The 15,570-nt window shown below is 36.1% G+C and overlaps 1 protein-coding gene across 1 annotated transcript in view; it reads right to left on the minus strand.

Annotated features, from left to right (window-relative positions):
- Nucleotides 1-15,570, minus strand: part of ANO3 (anoctamin 3) — a 293,456-nt gene that overhangs the window by 259,613 nt on the left and 18,273 nt on the right. The gene's annotated exons all lie outside the window — the stretch shown is intronic.

Genomic DNA, 15,570 nt, shown 5'->3' on the forward strand with positions numbered 1-15,570 from the left:
AAAACAGAACAGAGACACAAAAAATAAATAAGGAAATAGAAAACTGCAGAAGTCAATGGGGAGGCCAAAACACACAGGACAAGAAACAAAGGAAATGCAGGAAAACTGGAAAACGAGCGACAGAATGACAACATTAAGCCCTCATGCGTCAATAATCACCCTCAATGTAAAGGGATTGAACTCTCCAATAAAAAGACACAGAGTGGCAAGACGGATTAAAGAACAGGATCCAACAATCTGTTGCCTCCAGGAAACACACCTCAGCTCCAATGACAAATACAGGCTCAGAGTGAACGGGTGGAAGATGATACTCCAAGCTAATGGCAAACAAAAGAAAGCAGGTGTCGCAATACTTATATCAGAGAAAGTAGATTTCAAGATAAGGCAGGCAAAGAGAGACATAGTGAGTCAGTATATAATGATCGAAGGGACACTCCATCAAGAAGAAATAACGCTTATAAATAGCTATGCACCCAACACAGGGGCACCAAAGTTCATAAAGCAACTATTAACAAACTTAAAAGAAGATATCAAAAATAACAATAGTAGGGGACCTCAACACCCCACTCACATCATTGGACAGATCATCCAGACAGAAAATCAACAAAGAAACAGTGGAATTAAATGAAAAGCTAAAACAGTTGGACTTAATAGACATATATAGAAAACTCCATCCAAAAACAGCAGAATACACATTCTTCTCAAGTGCACACGGAACATTCTCAAGGATAGACCATATGTTGGGGAAGCAAGGCAAGCCTCTATAAATTTAAAAAAATTGAAATAAGAACAAGCATCTTCTCTGATCATAATGCTATAAAGCTAGAAATTAATTACAAGAAAAAAGCTGAGAAAGGGACAAAGATGTGGAGACTAAACAATATGCTATTGAACAAGCAATGGATCATTGAAGAATTTAAAGAAGAAATCAAAAAATTTCTGGAGACAAATGAAAATGAGAACATGCCATACCAACTCATATGGGATACAGCAAAAGCTGTATTAAGAGGGAAATTCATCGCAATACAAGCACACCTTAACAAACAAGAAAAATCTCAAATAAGCAACCTCAAATTACACCTAACTGGATTAAAGAAAGAAGAACAAACAAAGCCCAAAGTCAGTAGAAGGAGAGAAATAATAAAAATCAGAGCAGAAATAAATGCAATTGAACCAAAAAAGGCAGTAGAAAGGATCAACAAAACAAAAAGCTGGTTCTTTGAGAAGATAAATAAAATTGGGAAACCCCTAGCCAGACTTATAAAGAAAAAAAGAGAGAAAGCTCAAACAAACAAAATCAGAAATGAAACAGGAGAAATAACAACAGACTCTGCATAAATACAACAGATTATAAGAGAATACTATGAAAAACTATATGCCAACCAAATGGACAATCTAGATGAAATGGATAAATTTTTAGACTCTTACAATCTTCCAAAGCTAAGTAAAGTAGAAGCAGACAATCTGAACAGACCAATCACAAGGAAGAAGATTGAAACAGCAACCAAAAGCATCCCAAAGATAAAACCCCAGGATCAGATGGCTTTCCTGGGGAATTCTACCAAACTTTCAAAGAGGATTTAATACCTATACTTTTCAAGCTATTCCAAAAAATTAGGGAGGATGGAACACTTCCTAACACATTCTACAAGGCCAACATCATGCTGATATCAAAGACTGACAAGGACAGCATGAAAAAGGAGAACTACAGGCCAATATTGCTGATGAACATAGATGCAAAAATTCTCAACAAAATTTTGGCAACTCGAATTCAGCAACACATCAAAAGGATCATACATCATGATCAAGTGGGATTCATACCAGGGACAGAGGGATGGTTCAACATCTGCAAATCAATCAATGTGATACACCACATCAACAAATTGAGGAATAAAAACCACATGATCATCTCAACAGATGCAGAGAAAGCATTTGACAAGATCCATCAGCCATTTATGTTAAAAACTCCGAACAAAATGGGGATAGAAGGAAATTACCTCAACATAATAAAGGCCACATATGACAAACTCACAGCCAACATCATACTCAATGGGCAAAAACTGAGCACCATCCCCCTGAAAACAGGCATGAGACAAGGATGCCCTCTATAACCACTCTTATTCAACATAGTACTGGAGGTTTCTGCCAGAGCAATTAGGAAAGAGAAAGGAATAAAAGGAATCCAAATAGGGAGGGAAGAAATGAAACTTGTGCTGTTTGCAGACAACATGATCTTATATATAGAAAACCCCAAACAATCCATTGGAAAACTTTTAGAAATAATCAACAACTGAAGCAAAGTTGCAGGATATAAAATAAACTTACAAAAATCAGTAGCATTTCTACATTCTAATAACAAACTAACAGAAAAAGAACTCAAGAACACCATCCCATTTACAAGTGCAGCAAAAACAATAAAATACATTGTGGTGAATTTAACTAAGGAAGTGAAAGACCTATACAATGAAAACTACAACACTTTCCTGAAAGAAATGGATGATGACATAAAGAAATGGAAAGACATTCCATGTACATGGATTGGAAGAATAAACATAGTTAAAATGTCCATACTACCTAAAACAATCTACAGATTCAACACAATCCCAATCAGAATCACAATGACATTCTTTACGGAAATAGAACAAAGAATCGTAAAATTCATATGGGTCAAGAAAAGACCCTGAATTGCTAAAGCAATCCTGAGAAAAAAGAACAAAGCTGGAGGCATCATAATCCCTGACTTCAAAACATACTACAAAGCTACAGTAATCAAAACAGCATGGTACTGGTACAAAAACAGGTGCACAGATCAATGGAACAGAATTGAAAGCTCAGAAATAAAACCACATATCTATGGACAGCTAATCTTCGGCAAAGGAGCTGAGGGCATGCAGTGGAGAAAAGAAAGTCTTTTCAACAAATGGTGCTGGGAAAACTAGAAAGCCACATATAAAAGAATGAAAATTGACCATTCCTTTTCACCATTCACAAAAATAAACTCAAAATGGATCAAAGACCTAAAGGTAAGACCTGAAACCATAAAGCTTCTAGAAGAAAATGTATGCAGTACACTCTTTGACATCAGTATTAAAAGGATCTTTTTGGACACCATGTCTTCTCAGATGAGGGAAACAATAGAAAGAATAAACAAATGGGACGTCATCAGACTAAAGAGTTTCTTCAAGGCAAGGGAAAACAGGATTGAAACAAAAAAACAACCCACCAATTGGGAAAAAATATTTGCAAGTCATATATCTGACAAAGCATTAATCTCCATAATATATAAAGAACTCATACAACTCAACAACAAAAAAACAAACAACCCAATCAAAAAACGGTCAGGAGACATGAACAGACATTTCTCCAAAGAAGATATACAGATGGCCAACAGGCACATGAAAGATGTTCATCATCAGTGATCATCAGGGAAATGCAAATCAAAACTACACTAAGATATCACCTTACACCCATTAGAATGACAAAAATAACCAAAACAAAGAGTAACAAATGTTGGAGAGGTTGTGGAGAAAAAGGATCCCTCATACACTGCTGGTGGGAAGGCAAACTGGTGCAGCCACTATGGAAAACAATATGGAGATTTCTCAAAAAATTAAAAATGGAAATACCATATGACCCAGCCATCCCACTACTGGGTACCTATCCAAAGAGCTTGAAGTCAGCAATTCTAAAAGTCCCATGCACACCTATGTTCATTGCAGCATTATTTAGAATAGCTGAGATGTGGAAGCAACCTAAGTGCCCATCAACAGATGATTGGATAAAGTAGATATGGTATACATATATATACAATGGAATACTACTCAGCCATAAAAAAGAATACAATCACCTCATTCACAACAACATGGATGGACTTTGAGGGAATTATGTTAAGTGAAATAACCCAGATAGAGAAGGACAATCTCTGTATGACTCCACTCACATGACGAATTTAAACATGTAGACAAAGAGAACAGATTAGTGTCTACCAGGGGAAAGGGGGGATGGGGGGACACAAAGGGTGAAGGGGTGCACCTATAACACGACTGACAAACAATAATGTACAACTGAAATTTCACAAGATTGTAAATTATCATAAACTTAATAAAAATTAACTTTAAAAAAAGTAGTCTGAGTATATAGAGGGAGAAAAAAGATGAGAAGGTGTTCACCTGCTTAATTTCATTTTCCCTCTGGGCAATCAGCAGGTAGGGGAGGCAGAACCACTGATGTTCACAAACTGATTCTTTTGAGTATCCAAGGATAACTCCCATGTGACGGTCAGTGATATATAACCAAACGAGGAGATTTCAGTTTAGACAATAACAGTAAACAGGAGAGCAGTCAGTATTGTTTGAATAGAAGATGGAAGAAGATGCTTCTTTACACAGGAATAGAGTAGAGAAAATGAGGACAAAGTCAGAGAAAGAGATTGTTATGAGTACATAATTTGGGATTGTTAAGAAACAAAATCAGACCCTGTTGAAAATAAGAGCTAAGACTGGAAGAGTATCCTCAGGGATGCCCAGGGCACTAGAACAAACTTTATAAAAAAAAAAAAAAAATGAATTGGTAATTGACAGCGCATTCTTGCTTCCTACTTAAAAAAAAAATCAGACAGTGTCAAAAAAATCAGTTTTATGTTATACCTGTTAGCCTCAGAGCTCTCAAACTGAAACAAAAAATAATAATTTTTGAGGAAGAAGGTGAGGTGAAAGAAGAGGAGGAGGAAATTGAAAATTAGAAAATACCAAAGAGAAATGGTACATTTCTTTGACATTTAAACTGTTTCCAGATAGCACAGATTTTAAAAAATTTCCTAGATTCTCTTCTAAACTCTGATAAGTACTTCAGAAGTCAGCTTCTGCTGCTTTTTCTACCTTTATTCTCACTACTCACCTCCATGCTTCCAACGCACACGCGCGCACACACACACACACACACACACACCCCTATATCATTTGAAAAGATTTCTATTACTTTGAGTAATACTTATCTGATTTAGAATAGAAAAATAAATGAGAGTGTATTTTATTTACTTCTATGAATACAGTCCCCATAAATTGAGGGGGGGGGGGATAAAATTAGCTATGCCATGATTGTAGATCTTTGTGCTTTTTTGAACCATAAAGTACTAGATGAAAAGGCATCTTCCTTAAAAGGATTCCTTTCGCTCTCCTCTCTCCTCCCTCTTTCCTTCTGCTTCTCCTGCCCTCTCTCTTCCCTCCTCTCTCCCTCTCTTCTTTTCACCTTCTACTGGCCTTCCTTCCTTTCACATACGGCACTGGCCAAAGATACTACTTCATACAAAATTAGTAAGAATAAAGAAAATCAAGTTTTACTAATTGCATTATTTCCAGGAAACGTATAATTTTATTTTAAATTAGGTTCAATCATAGTGAACTTGTTGATGTAAACTTTAATTCAGAGCTCATTCAGAAACTCATGTTAGAACTAATTTTTAATTACTGTAGGAAAGTCACAGCTCATAGATTCTTCTGGTTCACTCTATAAAACCCACAGAGCTATCTGTCATTAATATTTGTATTCACAGTGATGAGGCAGAAAGAGCTCTCTCAGCACTTTTGGACAAGAGTTATTTCTTACCAGGATTTGTTGCCCACTCAGATGGAATTTAATACTTAGAGAATTCAGGACTTCAACTGGAGAGAGAATCAATACAGAGATTACGCTGTCACTAAATGATGGCCTTGCAGGCATGAGCAGGAAGATTTAGAGAGAAGGGCCTTTTTGGACCCACGGCAAAGATGTTTTAGAGTTACTGCAGAAGTTACTGAAAATACCAGCAAGGCATGCACTATTGAACCAGTGAGGTTATCAAACCCAAGGAGTGGGTCCAAGCTCTGTGGTTCTGTATGATCTTCAAAGAAAACAGGGGCCGGAAATGCAGAGATGGAATTAAGCTTGCCAAAGACCCATTCCGTGTGGAAAAATAAATGAAATTAAAACCTTCTCAGCTTCTTGGATTTGGGACAGCACCCAGGACCCTAGAGCTATGTGGACCCACATAAGACAGCAGCATCTACTGTCACGTTGAAACTGTGCAAAAAGATGTAGTTAAAACATCTGTACTGCAGATGTAAGTTACAGTTTCGATTAGTACCCCTCCTCTTCTAAGTAACATTACAAATTAATATACCCTAACCCCTGCTATAACGGCAGTCCTTTAAGGCTTGTCATGGCTGAAGGGACCAAAAATAGGCACTTGAACTTTGAAAAGACAATCTCTTGTCTTCTCAGAGACCTATGGTATCTTCTTCCTTTGAGAGACAGGTTAGGTCAATTAGTTTCATCTCTCTCTTTCTGCAACTTATAGTTGGGAACATGAAAGAAATATATATATTTATCAGTAAGAAGTGAAGCTGACAAAAGACTTGAAGAAAAGAGAAATTCACTAGGAAAGAGTGTAGCTTGCTTCAAAAATATGAAAACAACCCAAGGACACATCCTTAGGAAGCATAGGCTTGGATCCTTTTATGGACTGAACTGTGTCCCCCCAAAATTCAGTTAAGAAGTCCTAACCCCCAGTGTGACTCTATATGGTGATAGGGCCTTTAATGAGGTAATTAAAGTTAAATGAGGTCATATGGGTGGAGGCCTAATCCAATATGACTAGCGTCTTTATAAAAAGACACACTGTATGCGCACAGAGAGAGGCCATGTGAAGACACAGCAGGAAGATGGCTATCTGCAAACCATCAAGCCTCAAGAGAAAGGAAACCTGCGATACCTCGATCCTGGATTTCCAGCCTCTGGAACTATGAGAAATCAATTTCTGTTGTTTAAACCATCCAATCTGTGCTATTTTTTACGGCAGTGCTAAACAGAACCCTGACTAATGCATACCCTAAAAATGGGCATCAATTAATTAGGATTTTGCACATGGATTCCCTGATGAGTTTGTGTTCTGCCATTAAACACGGATAATTATGGGAAGTTATTTAATCTCTATAAGTCACAACTTCCTCATCCGGATAAGGGGAGAACTCTATCTCGAAGATATTCACAAATTAAAATTTAATGGGAATGATGGCATTCCTAATTATACCAATCCATGGAGGTTTCCCATTTGTTTTCCTATCCTTTTGACAAATGCATTTAACAGACTGTATTACTCACTGTAGGAGAAACATCCAGTTATATCATTTGTTCTGGATTGATACATGCTTATTTTAGTCCCACCAAGTGAGTTATAAGAATCATGAGAGAAGATTCCGAATTATGCATTTAGCTAGTCATTTCAGTAATATCTATTAAATGTATTCTATGTGTGAAGCACCATTGATGCTGAGAATAAAATCATAAAGAGGATGTGTATGATACCTTCCCTCATGGGAGAGACTAACAAGAAAATTATGCAAGTTACTTCAGAAATACAGCAACTAACAAGAAATAATCTACTAATATTTGCTTAATGAATATTTGAAAAAACATTGTAATGTTATACTGGAATTCACAGGAAGGTAATTCCTTCCTCCAAACATCAAATTAATTTAGGAGATGGACTGATCATCTGAGGCAGATAACAAAAGCACAATTTGTCTATGTATTTAAAATCACTGGTGAAACTCCTCTGGTTAGGGTCAGCCCTAGCTAGCATGATTTCATAATTGCCACAAGGCCATCTGCTCAAAAACCTGCAACCTTTACTGGCCAGTGGTCATTCCTTTAAGATGAACTAATTTGCTGAATGGAATAAGAGGGATTTCAGGGTCAGGTATAGCTGTTTTTGAGTTCATAAAGAAAAATCTGAAGTTAAGACACTTAAACTTTCAGAACTTCAATGTCCATAACTTAATGATGGAAAAATACAATCTACCTTGTACATTTACTGTGATAATTAGAGATAATATACACAAAACTCCAAGCAGACCATTAATGTTCAATCGGCACATATAGCGCTTATCATTATTATTTTGTTTCAAAGCAAAAATGGCCAAATGATTTTTAATGATTGATTGTGGCTTCCTGGAGCACATGAGAACAACATAAGTCTGTAATTTGACTCAAGATCCATTGCCATGATCCATGGGAATTTCTGCCATGGACATAGGTGAGAAAAGCTGCAATCCGAGTCACATTTAATTGTCATCCTCATATTCAAAGGAGGGAATGGTGAATGGAGAGAGAAACGTGCAGTTCCATAAACTCTCCTGAATCCGTGAACCAGGCACTAAGTCCAAAGAATTGACAACTGTTCAGCTAAATTCTAATGGAGACATGTGGAAGGGGAGAAAAAAAGGTATTTTACAAAGATCTGGAACAGGGTTTACCACCCACAAGCAAAGCCAGAAGACAACTAGGTATGGAGAAGAGAGGAAAATCTTAAAGAAATAGAGGGTTATTGCGAAGAAATCAGAGTGTCAAAGGACTAAAGATAAATATTTACTAACGGTTTGTAAGTGATTCCCACTGTATAGCTGGAACATGCTAAAAGTAGCTGGAACAATATTTTCAGAAATATTACCTTCTAAATCATCAGGGCAGCAAGCACCCAAAGTTGGTGACTGACACCAAAAGCCTAATTACCACCCCTTTGCTGTTCCTTCAGCATAAATGTTTATTGCAAATATTCTCTCCTCTTTTGCCTGGCACTCATAAGGGAGAAGCACAAACAACAATGGTTCAACTAAATCATTACAATTAGATCATCAGTTATATTACAAGAGGCAGTTAAGTCACATTTCCATGTTAAATTCAATTATGTTTTATTACAAATTTTACAATAAGGAATAGGTCTTTTTGAAGTGCGTTTTCCTTTTGTTCTGCTGTGGTGTAGGATAAAGCCTGGAACAATAAAATGCTATTAGGCATTAGAGATAAAATATAAATCTAATATCTCCCAAACTTATGCAAATATGAAACACCTACAAAAGCATCCATGGGTCTTTTTTTCCCCAAGACAGTAGAATGCTTAACAAACACTCATTAAAAACCTGGATAGCTCTCATTTCAAATAACAGCTTTTTGTTACCTTGTAAGCACTGACCTCTGATATGGTTAAACCAGCCCTCAAATTAAATTAAAGTGGCCTTTCTTGGCTTCTGGCAAACAAGTATAAAATATAATCACATGCTGAGTATGAAGCTTAATAGGATAAAACTTAGGGGTGAAGTTGCATTTATATACCTAACGCAGGACCATCTCTTTTCTAACTGAAGTATAATTGACATATAAAATATTAGTTTCAGATACACAATATAATTATTCTGTATTTGTATATACTGCAAAATGATCACCACAATAAATCTAGTTCATCACCATAGGTAGTTACAAAAGTTTTATTTTCTTGTGATGAGAACTTTTAAGATCTATTCTCTTAAGCAACTTTCAAATATGCAATACAGTATTAGTAACTGTAGTCACCATGGTGTACACTACATTCCATGACTTATTTATTTTATAACTGGAAGTTTGTAACTTTTGAGCCCCTTGAGCCATTTTGCCCAGCCCCAACCTCCTGCCTCTGGCAATCACCAATCTGTTCTCTGTATCTATATGCTTGGTGTTTGCTTGTTTTAAGATTCCACATATAAATTGAGAGCATATGTTATTCGTCTTTCTCTGTCCAACTTATTTTACTCAGCATAATGCTGTCAAGGTCTGTCCATGTAGTCACAAATGGGAAGATTTCCTTCTTTTTTATGGTTGAATAATATTCCACTGTGTATATATTACCACAATTCCTTTATCCATTCACCCATAGATTGACACTTAGGTTGCTTCCATGTCTTGGTTATTCTGAATAATACTACAGTGAACATGTGGGGGCAGATATCTTTCTGAGTTAGTGTTTTTGTTTTCTTCATATAAATACCCAGAAGTGGAATTGCTAGATCATGTGGTAGTTCTATTTTTAGGTTTTCGAGGAACCTCCATACTGTTTTCCATTGTGGCTGCACCAATTTACATTCCTGCCAACAGTGTATGGGGATTCCCTTTTCTCCACATCCTTGCCAACACTTATTATCTCTTGTCTTTTTAATAATCGCCATTCTAACAGGTGTAAGGTGATACCTCATTGTGGTTTTGATTTGCCTTTCCCTGATGATTAGTGATGCTAAGCATCTTTTCATGCTCCTTTTGGCCACTTGTATGTCTTCTTTGGAAAAATGTCTATTTAGATCCTCTGCCCATTTTCTAATCAGGTTTTTTTTTTTTTTGCTATTAAGTTGTATGAGTTCTTTATGTATTTTGGATATTAACCCCTTACCAGATATATGATATGCAAATATTTTCTCCCATTCAGTAGGTTGCTTTTTTCATTTTGTTGATGGTTTGTTGTTCATAAGCTTTTTAGTTTGATGTAGTCCCATCTGTTTATTTTTGCTTGTTGCCTGTGCTTTTGGCATCAAATCCAGAATATCATCACCAAGACCCATGTCAATACAGGGCCTTCTCTGAATGTGCAGCTGGTACTTATTCAAAAGTTGTCACTGCTACAAAGATAACAGGTTACTGACTTAACAACAGAAGATTTATCACAAACATATTTATCACTTGTCCATCTATCCCCAAAATTCCACTAAAATAAGAATGAAAGAATATAAATCGTTATTAATTTATAAGGTCAAGGAAAACATGATTAAACAATGTTAGCTGAGATATTTGAATGAACATTTGGAACACAGAAATAAGATGACAGAGGAAACTAATGAAATAGAGTAGAGAAAGCTTCAAATAACATGCAGAGGGGATTCCATGAGACCTTCATTAAGAGGTTCGGCATATTGATGTATCATTTACCATGGGAAGCTGGGTAACTCCTAGAGCTAAAACAGACTGACACGCTGTCTACAGAGAGATTCATCCACCTGGTCCCCTCCCCTACTGCATAAGGACACCATGAGGCACAGGAATGAACTAAGTGGGATTAAATGAGAGTCTACCGCATAAAAGGGATAGCCTTAGCCTCCTCTCATTGTTTCCTCCCTAAAATGCCAGCACCTCTTTGTATTTACCACATCCACAACTATCTTAGCCAGGGAATTGAATGTGTCTCCTCTACTATCTGACCTCCCTACAGTGAAGTACATAAGGAACCAGGCCCAGCCGACAGATATTCTAGGTGGCTTTTTAGAGCTTCAGGTTCAGCCAGAGATCTGCAGATGTTTCAGAAAGGCTGCCAACCGAAACACATAGGGAAACCATACATAGGTAAAAGGAACCAGGAGGCAACAAAAATAATGCAGTATGCTAAAAAAAGGGATTTTATAAGAAAAAATATTATAGAAAACAAAAAAGTCACAATTAAAATGTTCAGAGATATTAAAAAGAAAGATTTTGTATCCATAAATCAAAAATGGATGCAAAGAGGAATAAAGAGAATAATAAATAGATATTAGCACTTATATATATATTTAACTTATATAATTTATACCTTATATATAATTAAATATAAAGCATACATATATAATTTTCTATATGTATATTTATATGCATGTATATGTAAGTTCTAATAAATATATATGAATATATATATATATATATATAAATTCATACACACACATTAGCAATATAGTTCCACTCTAAGACAGAGTAATGGAGACCAGATATACCTTCCCACCTGAAACAATGGTTTGCATCAAGGGATAGTAATCCCTGAGAGACAGGTAATAAATGAAGCGATCCCTATGATTCTGCCAGTTTCTTGAGAGGTTCCAGGATGTGTTCAACCAAGAGGGAATACAAGCAGGGTACAGCAGAGGGCCTGGGTAGGGCAGACAGGGAAGAGAGTCCAGGGAGACCAAGGTGCCTACTGTTTGCAGGAAGGAGTACAAGAGAGGAGAGAGCTACACAGAGAGAGAACCACAGAGATCTGCAAGAACTCCTCAAGTTTTCAGGATAGTATTGATGAGTGCATGTATGTGAAGAAACTTCCCGAGCATGGAGAAAGAACCAGTCCAAGGAACAGCGATTATGGTACCGAGTGCTCACACACCTCAGGGAATACTGCCTGTTTCCACTAGCCAGACTAGAGAGCCTCGAGATTCATGAGTCTTGCCTCCAAAGGGAGAAATAGCTAGATTGTTCACTGCCCTGGTCACATCTCACAAAACTTAAAAGCAAGATGTAAAAGGATCAAACTAGTTCCAAGTAACTGAACCGCCTTCTAGAACAAAGCTCAAGCGGATTTACAGTAAAAGAAAAGTGTCCAGCATTCAACAAGGTAAAACTGACAGTGTCTGGTTTACAATAAAAAAAATTATTAGGCATTCCAAAAACCAGAAAAATTTTGAACATAATGACAAAATAATTCAATTAATCAAAATTAACCTAGAACTGACACATGATAGAATTAGCAAATAAGCACATTAAAATAGTTATTATAACTTTATTCTATATGTTCATGAAGCTAAGTAGAGATATGGAATGATTTTTAAAAAGACCCAAATCGAACTTCTAGAGATGAAACCAAAATTGTGTAAGAAAAAACATACACTGGATAGGATTAACAACAATTATGGAAGAAAGAAAACATTAATGAATTTGAACTTGTAGGAACAGAAACAATCCAAAATTAAATGTGGAGAGAAGTTTTTTTAAAATGAAGAAAGCATGAATGAATTGTAGGACAACTTCATATAGCTTAATATTGTGTAATTGGAGGCCACAAAAGGGAAGGGGGTATATGTGCGAAAATAGTGGCTAAAAATTTTTCCAAATGTGATGAAAGCTGTAAACCCACCTAAGTTCAATAAACCACAAAGAATGTAAAAAATTGCAAGAAGAATTAAACAGATACACCATGCTTGTAAGTCAAAAGAAGTAATACTGTTATGATGTCTATTCTCCCCAATTGATTTGTAGATTAAATCTAATCTTAATCAAAATGCCAACAGGTTTATAAAAGTGGAAATTGACAAACTTATTTTAAGTTTCATACGGAAATGCAAATAACATAGAATAGCTAAAGGAACACTGAAAAGAGAACAAATATGGAAGAGTAACTAACTGGTTTTCAATATTTATTATACTGCTAACTGGATTTCAATATTTATTATAAAGCTACAGTATTCAAGACAGTGTGAGATTGGGTTAAAGATTGACAAGTAGAGCAGTGGAACAGAAATAGCCCAGTAATAGATCCACATATATGGACAACTGATTTTTGACAAACTGCAGAGGCAATTCAGAGGAAAAAGGATATTTTTTTCTACAGATGATGTTGGAACAATTGAATATTCATATGAAAAACAAACATTGATCTATATATCATATAAAACATTTATGAAAAATGGATCATAAACATAACTATAATATCTACTTAATGCTATCAACACTTCTAGAAAGAAGCATAAAAGGAAACATTTATGACACTAAATTAAGCAAATATATCTTAAATATGATACCAAAAGAACAATCCATAAAAGAAAAAAGATTGATAAATTCTACTTCATCAAAATTAAAGGGGCCAGCCCAGTGGCACAGCGGTTAAGTTAGCATGTTTGGCTTCGGTGGCCTGGGATTCGCTGGTTTGGATACTGGTGTGGATCTATGCATCTCTTGTCAAGCCATGCTGTGGCAGGTATCCCACATATAAAAGAGGCAGATGGGCTGGATGTTAGCTCAGGGCCAGTCTTCCTCAGCAAAAAGAGGAGGATTGGCGGTAGACGTTAGCTCAGGGCTAATCTTTCTCAAATAAAAAAAAATTAAAAATATTAGCTCTACAAAATATTCTGCTAAGAGGATGAAAAAACAAGTCACAGACTGGGAGAAAAGTCTGAAAATCTTCTATCTAATAAAGAACTTGTATCTACAATATACAATGACCATTCAAAACAAAATAACTTAACTGTAAAGATGAGCAAAATATTGAAAAGATATACTACTAAGTAAGATATATGAATACCAAATAAGTACAGGAAAAAATGCTCAAAATAACGAGTCATTAGGGAAATGAAAATTAAAACCACAACAGGATACGACTACTATGCACCTATTAGAATGATTGCAATTAAAAAGTGTTGGTGAATTTATGGAGGAACTGCAACTTTCATATACTGATAGTGGGAATGTAAAATGACAGAAATGTGTTGGAAAACAGTTTGACAGTGTCTTAAAAAGTTAAAAATACACCTATAGTATGATCCAGCCATTCAACTCCTCCATATTTAACTCAGTGAAAACGTATCTCCATGCAAAGATTTGTATCTAACATTCATAGCAGCTTTATTTGTAATAGTTGTCAAACTACATGCAACTCGAATGACTATCAACAAGTGAATGGATAAAGTGTTTGGTATATCCATATGTGATCAGCTGAATGATCCAAATCCTCCTCTCATTAACTGTGAATGTAAATTTATACGGCATAAAGGACTCTGCAGATGTGATTAAGTTAAGGATCTTGAGGTGGAAGAACGATCCTGGATTATCTGGGCAGGCCATAAATATAGTCCCAAATGTCCTTATAAGCCAGAGGAGGAAGGAAATTTGACTACAGGAAAGAGGGCCATGTGGTGATAGAAGTAACTTGAAGATGGAGGAAGAGGCCATAAACTAAAGACAGGCAGCTACAAGAAGCTGAAAAGGCAAGGAAACGGATTCTCTCCTTAGAATCCCCCCAAAATTAGTGCTGCCAACAATTTGACCTTACTGAAATGCAACTAATTTTGGGCTTCAACCTGAAGAAATGTAAAAGAATAAATTTGTGTTGTTTAACCACTAAATTTGTGGTAATTCGTTACAGCAGCAATAGGAAATGAACACCCCATATAATGGAATATTAATCAGCAATAAAAAGAATGAGCTATTGATATACACAACACAAGTGAAAATAAAAATCATTTGTGTTGACAACGATTTCAATTTTGGTGATAAAAAATTAATAAGGGGGGGCGGCCCCGTGGCTGAGTGGTTAAGTTCGCACACTCTGCTGCAGGTGGCCCAGTGTTTCGTCGGTTCAAATCCTGGGTGCAGACATGGCACTGCTCATCCAGCCACGCTGAGGTGGCATCCCACATACCACAACTAAGAATATACAACTAATGTACCAGGGGCCTTTGGGGAGAAAAAGGAAAAAATAAAAAAAATCTTTAAAAAAATTAATAAGAACCTGTTTTGAACAGATTATAATTTATTGGTTGGGAGCAGTGGCAGCATGGAAACAGAAAATTAGAATTCACTGTGATTATGCTCAAGCAAGTGGCGAAGGTGGCTGGGTTGAGTTATCAAGAAATTTCCAAACTGGGATAGTTCCAAGTTTATAGAAAAACTCCTTGTATGGACAACGTAATCAAGATAATGAAGGGGGAAGTGTGAGTGACCTAATATTTACTGACCAGCAGGCACAGGCCATCAAAGCATTAGTAGAATTTAAAACAGAATATATACTTTCCAAATCATTGAAGAAGTTGAAAACCAACAAACTAAGTTTAGCAAAGCAAAGAGAGAAAGCAAAGGAAGTGGTAAAGAAATATAAAATCCAAGGAGCATTAAAACAAAATGAAAAAAAGGAAAGGCACATCCATTTTGACAAATATAATTCATATATTGGTAAAGTTCTTCAATTAAATTTCTAAGAAGAGAATTCTGGGGAAGTTACTTGTT

This window comes from Equus quagga, chromosome 14 (genome assembly GCF_021613505.1).
Source record: "Equus quagga isolate Etosha38 chromosome 14, UCLA_HA_Equagga_1.0, whole genome shotgun sequence".
NCBI lineage: Eukaryota > Metazoa > Chordata > Mammalia > Perissodactyla > Equidae > Equus > Equus quagga.